Raw genomic sequence first — 8,750 nt, forward strand, 5'->3', positions numbered from 1 at the left:
GAAAGAAAGAAAGAAAGAAAGAAAGAAAGAAAGAAAGAAAGAAAGAAGGAAGGAAGGAAGGAAGGAAGGAAGGAAGGAAGAAAGAAAGAAAGAAAGAAAGAAAGAAAGAAAGAAAGAAAGAAAGAAAGAAAGAAAGAAAGAAAGAAAGAAAGAAAGAAAAAAAAATTATAAAATACAAAACATATTGGCGCTGCTAGTAGGCACAGTGAATAGAGCACCAGCCCTGGAGTCAGGAGGGCCTGAGTTCAAATCTGGCCTCAGACACACACACACACACACACACACACACACACACACACACAGAAAAACTAGCCATGTGACCTTGGGCAAGTCACTTAACCCCAATTACCCTCCAAAAAGAAAAAAAATAACATAATGCATATATACTTAAGATGAATCAGAAAACTTTAGCGACCTTAGAAACTACATAAGCCAACCCCATCATCTTGATGATTAAGAAACTGAGGCAAAGTTAAATGCTTTTTTTTTTTCCAGGTCACATGGGGAGTAAGTAGAAGAGACAAAATTTGAACCTAGGTCTTTTGACTCTTAATTCAGTGCTCTTTCTTTCATATTGAAATAGCCCTAAATCCTCTTTCTACAAATGAGAAACATGAAAAATTAATTGGTGAAGTGATGTTATCTTTATCACCATCATTATCATCATTATTAAATGCAGTTGGCTATTTCATTCTCCATGTCCTACCTTTGAGTCTGAATGAGGAAGCCATTTGAGCCTGGGGCCCATTCTCAGGTCTGCAGTTAATTTTGTGCTCAAGAAAAGTTGTGGTACAGTGAAAATATAGCTAAATTCGGGGCCAGAGAGCCCAGTGCTTTGAGTAACTCCCTGGAGGCAGCCAAGTGTCATGGTAGAGAGAGTGCTGGACCTGGAGTGAGGAAGGCCTGAGTTCAAATCCTGCCTCAGAAACTTAAAAGCTATATATGAGCCTGGGCAGATCCCTTGGACTTCTTTTAACCTCAGTGTCCTCATATGTAAAATGGAGATAGTAATAGCCCTTCCTTCATGGTCATAGTCTTGTTGTGAGGATCTGTGCATCATCAAGCTTTGCAAACCTTAATGCACTATGTATTATTACTATGTATGTGAACTAGGGTAAGTTACTCTCTGAGTCTTGATTTCCTTACCTGTGAAATGAGGGAGGGAGATTAGGACCCTTTCAGCTCTAAATCTGTGATCCTCATTGAGCAAGTCAAACAAATAAGGCCATTTTACCAAATGAGAGGTCAGTCATCCTTAGTTTTTGAAGAGTTACTGATGACATCACAGGGTGGTCTTGACTTGTGTATGAATTGAATTTAAGTGAGGCAAAGTTGAACAAAGTCATCAGCCTCACTCTTCCAGAGTCGTCAAATTCAGTGGTGAGACAAAAAGTCAGGATGATTGGTGATGGCCTGGGATGCAGTGGTGACCTTGGCATCTTCTATGTCTGACCAAGTTCTATCAAATGAGATAATGTCCGTGCAAAGGGATGGGGTTTGCCTGGAGACTTCTTGAGCAATTTGTTGAGATGACAAAACACGAAGAAGCCTTTGTTTGCAGGCTTGCATTTGAGGAGCACTGACCTGTAAGAGCGTGGGCATGGCCACTGCCACCTTACTCAGAGAACATGTGGAACTCCTGATAACTGACTGACTGGGGGTCTACAAAGACAGACTTGTCCCAGAAACCACTCTGCTCCATGGTCTATAAAAGCCAACCGGCAGACCAGCTCTCTCTTTCTCTTTTGCATTCCTTCACTGTTTTCCCTTGAGCCTTTCCTTTCCCTTCCCCTCTCCAAGCCGACAACTCCTAGAAACTTGCCACAGATGTACACGGTATCTAGGTGACCTGAGAGTCATGGACAATCTCTCTGACCACCAACTTCTTGTGCCAAGGAGGCAGACTCTAGCTAAAAGTGGGATTTATTGGGTAGACTTGGGGATAGACCTTTGAGCGAGTAACCCCCAAATTCAAGAGTTCCTAAACAATAGACTTTTATACTAGAGGACAGAGATTCCTTCAACAGCATGCTTCATGGAGAAAGAAGACAACATCTACTAGAGTTCCTGAGCAGTCCTGCTTGGAGAATAAAGTCAGTGAGTTATTTGGACAATGCAAGAAAGGGACTTCCTATTGAGAAATCCCCAAAGTATGTCTACTTTCAGGGGAAAGAGTCTATCCATAGGGTAATGCTGCAGGTCTCAGGGAAGTTGTATAGTTTTAAGAAAAGAGGTGCTCACAGAGCAACTCAAAGGGTTGCCCTGATGGCTATCCCAAATTCCTTTCCCTATGGAGGGAGCTGACGGACTATTTGAGTGTTGTATGTGTTTTCTGTAATTGTTGATGGGCTCCTTGCTCTTTCTGCATTTTCTGTGGGGTAAAATAAAGGCTGTCCAGTGCTCTGTTTGCATTTATTACCTGGAGTGTTTAAGAGATGGGGGGATGCTGTTACCTATATTTGGGGAATCCTAGAGAAGAACTACACTTACACTATATCTGGAGGTTTTCACTGGAATAATTCTGGGTGGGAACAATGAACCAAAGACAGGTACTATTCATCTTGGGGTCAGCCCCACTCCTGGTGAGCCCACAGCCTTGGTGGGGCCTTAGATCCCATATTTGAAGTTCTTTTGAATGCTTAAAGTGCCTGTTATTATTATCATCACCATTATCTAACCTTTAAGTATTTTGTTGTGTACTGCATGCATTTGTTATCTTCTTGGAATAGTACGTGGAAGGGTACACTCCTTTGCTTGGATAATCTAGAGAAAACCATGGTTCAGAGGATTCTCCCCATCTCCAAAACAGGAGAGTAACAAAAGCTTCAGTATAAGTGACCTATAGTTCATTCTAGGAGCAGCCAGATGGCTCAGTGGGCCAGAAGACCTGAGCTCAAATCCAGCCTCAGACACTTACTATTTATGTGACCCTGGGCCAGTCACTTAACCTCCATTTGCCTTAATCCACTGAAAAAAGAAATGGCAAACCAGTAACTTTGCCAAGAAAACCAGATTTGGACATGGCTGAATGACTGAACACCACCAACATAGTCCCTTCTACAGGGATTCCCTTTCTCTCTCATCTGCTATGAGCTTTGCCCCAGAAGGGCTGTTGTTAAGGTCTTGGAGGCACTCCCTCCTTCCCCCGTCCTCCATTCCCACTCTTGGCCTCCTCAGCCCCCACATTTAGAGCCAAATTGACTCATGAACAGCACTGCTGCTCTGTAATTAGCAGACCCTGGTTGCTCAAGACTGACTAGGAGCCCCACCCTTCCTCCAACTTCTCAGAGCTGAAGGAGCAGTTTCCTTACTGCTCCGAGGACAGAAAACAATAGAAGATGGGCACACCCCATAGCCCCAGGCATCCTGTTTGGCCCTGCTAGGGCTGTACAATGTACTGATGTGCTATCAAAGATTAGACCCCAGTAGCTGGCAGCTCCAGCTAGGACCAAGGAGAGCTGAAGGCTGCCTGATGGCCAAGGGACAGAGGCAAGCATTCTTGCCTTAGTAAAAAGCCTTGCAAACATTGAACTATATAAATGCAAGTGGCTGTTGTTGTTATTTTTATCCTTAATTCTCAACACACACACACACACACACACACACACACCAGTGGCCTGGACTTGATCTGAATTCTCTGGGGAAGCATATCTCTCCTGGTCTTCCCTAAAGTAAATGAAAGCACATTTATGGCTGCATAACTAAGGGGCATTGCCAGAGTGTAAGTTCACTTATGCTTTCTTCTCTGTGGCTGTGTTGTTTATCATTTTCTGGGAACTTCACTTTGAAGTCCTTTTTCAGTGGGCTTCCTCCTAAAAGCAACAGTGGGTTAGTTCATGCTGCTGTGATCCCATTTCTTATGAGGGAAAACTGATGCAGAGGGCTTCTGTTTGGGGTTAGGGGCTCACATTAGTGAAGTTGAGAGGTAGCAATAGTGACACAAAAAAAAAAAAAGAAAGAAGGGTGTAAATGAAACCATTTAAAAATGCATAGAAGAGGGTTCAGAAGGAGACAAAAAAAACTGGGCCCTTGTTACTAGCATGTTAAATTTAATGTACACTTAAAAAAAATATGTTACAGAAGTTCACAGTTCCATGCGATCCTTTTTTCTGTTTTTGGCATACTGAAATGTTCGTGCTTGTTGAAGTTTGCTAAGTCCTTGATAAAAAAAATTATCTAAAAAAAGGGGGTGCACACTCAGACAGATGCTAGATTCACAGACTGTTAGAACAGAGAGGTCTTAGAGGCTGTAGAGAGTTCATCTTTTTTGTGTTTCAGACCCATTTAGCAGTCTGGTGAAGTGTATGGACCCCTTCTCAGATTAAAAAAAAAATCATACTTGAAGGAAATGCTAAATTTCAGTTAGAATTTTGTGAAAATAAAGATTTTTTTCCCCATCTAAATCCACAGACCTTCCTGTCTGAGTCTAGGAACCTGTAGACCAGGGATGGGTAACCTGCAGCCTTTAGGTCACATGTGGCCTTCTAGATCCTTGAGTGTGGCCTTTTAACTGAGTCCTTTGGATTCTCAAATAAAAGGATTTGTTCTGTAAAATTTGGATTCAGTCAAAAGATCACACTTGAGTATCTAAAAGACTACATGTGGCCTCAAGGCCACAGGTTCCCCATCCCTAGTACAGACTATAAGATAAGGGTCCCTGAAATAAAGACTAAGCCCTTCATTTTATAGAAAGGAAAACTGGGGGGCAGCCAGGTAGCACAGGCCCCAGTGTCAGGAAGACCTGGGGATCGAATCCCGGCTCAGACACTTAGCACCCACCCAGAAACACCTGGCTGTGTAACCTTGAGCAAGTTACTTAATCCCAATTGCTTAGGGGCGGCCAGGTGGCTCAGCAAGTAAAAGTACCAGCCCCAGTGTTGGGAAGACCTGGGGATCGAATCCGGGCTCAGACACTCAGCACCACACCCAGAAATAACTGGCCGTGTAACCTTGAGCAAGTTACTTGACCCCAATTGCTTCAAAAAAAAAAAAGGAAAATTGGGGGTCAGGGAAGTAGAGTAATCCTATGGTTATAAAGCTTTGAGAAGTAAGGTAGTGTATAGAAGATGAGCTGGTGTAGTAAGAGCCACATTGGACCCAGAAGACCTGTGTTTGACTCCAATGTCAAGGTCATGTGACCTTGAGCAAGTTACTTCCTTTACCCCCATAAGTCTTAGTTTCCTCATATATAAAATGAGGAGATTGGACTAAATGATTTCAAAGTTAGTTCATGAGTCCATATTCTGTGACTTAACAAGTGTCAAAGCTGGATTCATATCTAGGTTTTCTGACTTTCTAGCCAAGGCGCGCGTGTGTGTGTGTGTGTGTGTGTAAACCAGAAACCCTGGCTAAATAAATAACAAACCTTAGCTTTATGGGCATTTGAATGTTGAGTCTCTGGAGGATGGTGAATTTAGCCTTCTGAGTTGGCCTTCTTTCTCTAGATTAAAGTTGCAAGATGGATTTGTCCTTCCAGATTAAGGGCTCATCTATAAATTAGTCTTCTAAACGTTTCTCAGTAGCCTTCAGTTGAAGATTTGTATATAACCATCATTTCTCTTTAGTGAATTAATACTGGTAGCCCTTTGCAGGCAGAGACTTGAACTGAAATAAATTAGAACTTTGTGTGTATGTATGTGTATGCACATGCACACATACATACACACAGATACTATATATGTGTGTGTTTGTGTGTGTCTATATATGTATATATACCGTTCAGGAAAAACTAGTCTTTTAATGACAGGGATCTTAAGGAAAAAGAAGGTAATCAGTGTTGGGGTTCTGATGCAGCCCTGAAGGGGCATCAGTCACCACCAGTCACGCAGTACTTCCCCAAGTGGAGTGACAGGAGTGATCGCAGTTGGAATTAAAAGTCTTAGTAGAACCAACAAAGAAAGCTGGGACCAAGAACTTTGGTGCTTGGAGAGAATTCTGTCCCCTTGCTTTCATCAGCAGGTTAAGCTGACTCACAGGGATAGACAGAGGTCAAATAAATTTTGCTTGGTGGCCTTCATTTCATGTATAGCTCAGTTCCACAAATGTGTTTAAGTAGCTCCTGTAAGCAAGGTATGGGGCTAGGCAATGGGATTATAAAGATAGATGCATCATGGAGTCTACTTTCAAGGAATTTACAATCCAAAGGGGATTGGAAGTCAGGACAAATACACACAGATAACTAATACAGAGGAGAACATGATAAGCACAAGAGAGAGGTCCAGGCAAAGTGCTATAAGAAACTTGATACCATTTCCAGGTGAGGGAGGAAGAGAGATCAGAGCCAGCAGGTAGACAGAAAGTGAATTCCACTCCTAGAATAAAAAACAACATGAGCAAAGTTGGGAAGGGGCAGTACAGGAACGGAGGACAGAGAGTAACTTAGTACCTTGAAATAAAATCCTATGAAGGGAAAAGATTGAAAAATTAGGCTAGAATTACATTGTGGTGGGCTTTGAATGCAGAATCAGGGTTTTAAGCATTATTTGGTAGACAATGGGGAGCCATGTACCATCTACTCTCTCCTTCCTTCTGATAGCTGTCCTTAGGTTCCTTGACTTCTCTCAAGCTTGTGACTCACTCATACTCTTGTCTCCATCACTGGGTCCTAATATTCTTCCTTTAATTGTAACCATTCACTAAAGCCCTATTCCTTGTCCACCTTTTCTCTCTGTATCATCTCTCCAGTGGCAATTCTGATCCTTAACACTATGAAGATGATTCCTAAATCTATATCTCTAGTCTTGGCTTTTGAGTTCTAGTGGCACGTCTCCAGCTGAATTCAAGACTACTCAGACTGGATGTTCTTCCAGGACTTCAAACTCAAAGTAATTGATAGTACTTCACAACCTTTTGATTCCATGGACAATTCTGTAAAGCAATTTGTATTAAAGTGGCTAGAATGTCTATTCCCTTTCATTTCAAGATTCTATGAAGCACAAGGAGGTCACTACATAAAAAAGTCACAATATTTATAACAGTATTTTTTTGTTGGAACAAAACCTGGAAACAAAGTCTATCAATTGAAAATGACTAAACAAATTGTGGTACATAAATATAATGGAATATTACTGTATTGTAAGTGGTATAAGAAATGGCAAACATGATGAATATGGAAAATCTTAGAAAGATTTATAGGAATCTATGTAAAGTAAGCAAGTAGAGACAGGAAAACAATACACAAAATGATTACCACAATGTAAAGGGAAAGAACAATCGATTAAATAATCAAAAATGAATGATGCAAAAGTAGAATAAATTTGGCATAAAAGAAAAAATATGAGAAGACACCTCCCCTTTTGTTTGTAGAAGTGGAAGATCAATGGGTATGGAAAACTGAATATGTCAGTTTTTTCCTACGTATTGATCAATTTTGCTAAATATTTTCTCTTCTTCCTCTTTTTCTTCCTTTTTTGAAAAAAGTCCATTATAAGGAATGACTCTCTGGAAATAGGAAGGGAAGGAATATAGGGGAAAACCTAAGCAATTTGACAACAAAAGAGATCAATAAAAGTCTATTTTTAAAAGAGATCTATGGTTATCTATCCTTTTTTTGAGAAGTGGAAAACTACAGGCATTGAATAGTATGAGGAGTTAATTTAGTTTTGGACATGTTAAATTTCAAGAGCCAACAAGTTATCCAGGTAGAGATTCAAAGATTCATAGATCTTATAACTATTTAGAGGTAATCTAATCCAGTAATTCTCAAAGTACAATCCAGAGACCCCTTGGAGTCCCTAAGATCTTTTTAAGTGAGGGAGGTAGTTAAGCTCAAAACTATTCATATAATTATATTAAGATGTTATTTTTTTATTAAAATATTTTTCCCTTTTCCAATTACATATCTGTGTGAGGCCAAATTTTCCTCATATACTTTAATCAAAACAACATGTCACAACAGATTAAATGCAGGAGATATGAGAATCCAGCTGTCCTGTCTTCTATTAAGCTAGATATTAAAGAAATTTGAAAAAAAAATTGTATAAAACAATGCCAATTCCATCCTTCTCATTAATTTTTTTGTTTTTGAGAATATGGTTTTTTCATTTTAAATGTTATGTTGACATATAATGGAATTTTATTGCTATTTTAAATGAATAAAAATATTTTAATTATCAGTTTTAATTTCAAATACAATAAGAATTGAATACAAAAACCCCCCACATAAACAGCTTCTTTGGGCTCCTTCATCATTTCGTTGTTGTTATTGCTATTGTGAGGCAATCAGGGTTGAGTCCTCCATCATTTTTAAGGTTTTAAAGAGGTCCTGAGATCAAAAAGTTTGTGAACCATTGATTTCATCTAACTCCTTCACTTTATATATATAGAGGACCACAGATATACGAGGTCATGTAGCTACTTAGAGGCAGTTGGAAATACAAGACTGGTGCTCTGGGTAGAATATTTGGGAGTTAAAGTAAAGATGTGTCAGTCATTTACATAAAGATGATCACTGAAGGTATAGGAGTATCTGAGCTCATCAAGGAAGGAGGAAATATAATGGGATTTTATTTTTTGCTCCCCTCAACCCCTCAGAGAACTGCATCCCAGGGGCATTGTATGATGATTCTACTTATAGAGAAAGGACAGATAATACTAGGATTCACAACTTATCCTTTGCTACATGTGAATCCTGTCCATATGCCTCACTCCTACTGTTCTCTACATTTACACCTACCCTCCCCACAGAAATGGTATGGATTCATAGGTTTGTTATAGATTTTTTAGGGGAATGTTTTGTACCAACTGATTTT

General features: G+C 40.0%; 1 protein-coding gene across 1 annotated transcript in view; it reads left to right on the forward strand.

Moving 5' to 3' along the window:
• Positions 1-418, forward strand: part of SERP2 (stress associated endoplasmic reticulum protein family member 2) — a 24,739-nt gene extending 24,321 nt beyond the window's left edge. The window contains exon 3 of the mRNA XM_069068700.1: positions 1-418. This exon is cut by the window's left edge and continues 1,360 nt beyond it. The gene's annotated coding sequence lies outside the window, so the exon portion shown is untranslated.
• The last annotated feature ends 8,332 nt before the right edge of the window (positions 419-8,750 follow it).

This window comes from Petaurus breviceps, unplaced genomic scaffold (genome assembly GCF_028583685.1).
Source record: "Petaurus breviceps papuanus isolate PSGF00001 unplaced genomic scaffold, PetGlider_PUasm1.0 90769, whole genome shotgun sequence".
Classification (NCBI taxonomy): domain Eukaryota; kingdom Metazoa; phylum Chordata; class Mammalia; order Diprotodontia; family Petauridae; genus Petaurus; species Petaurus breviceps.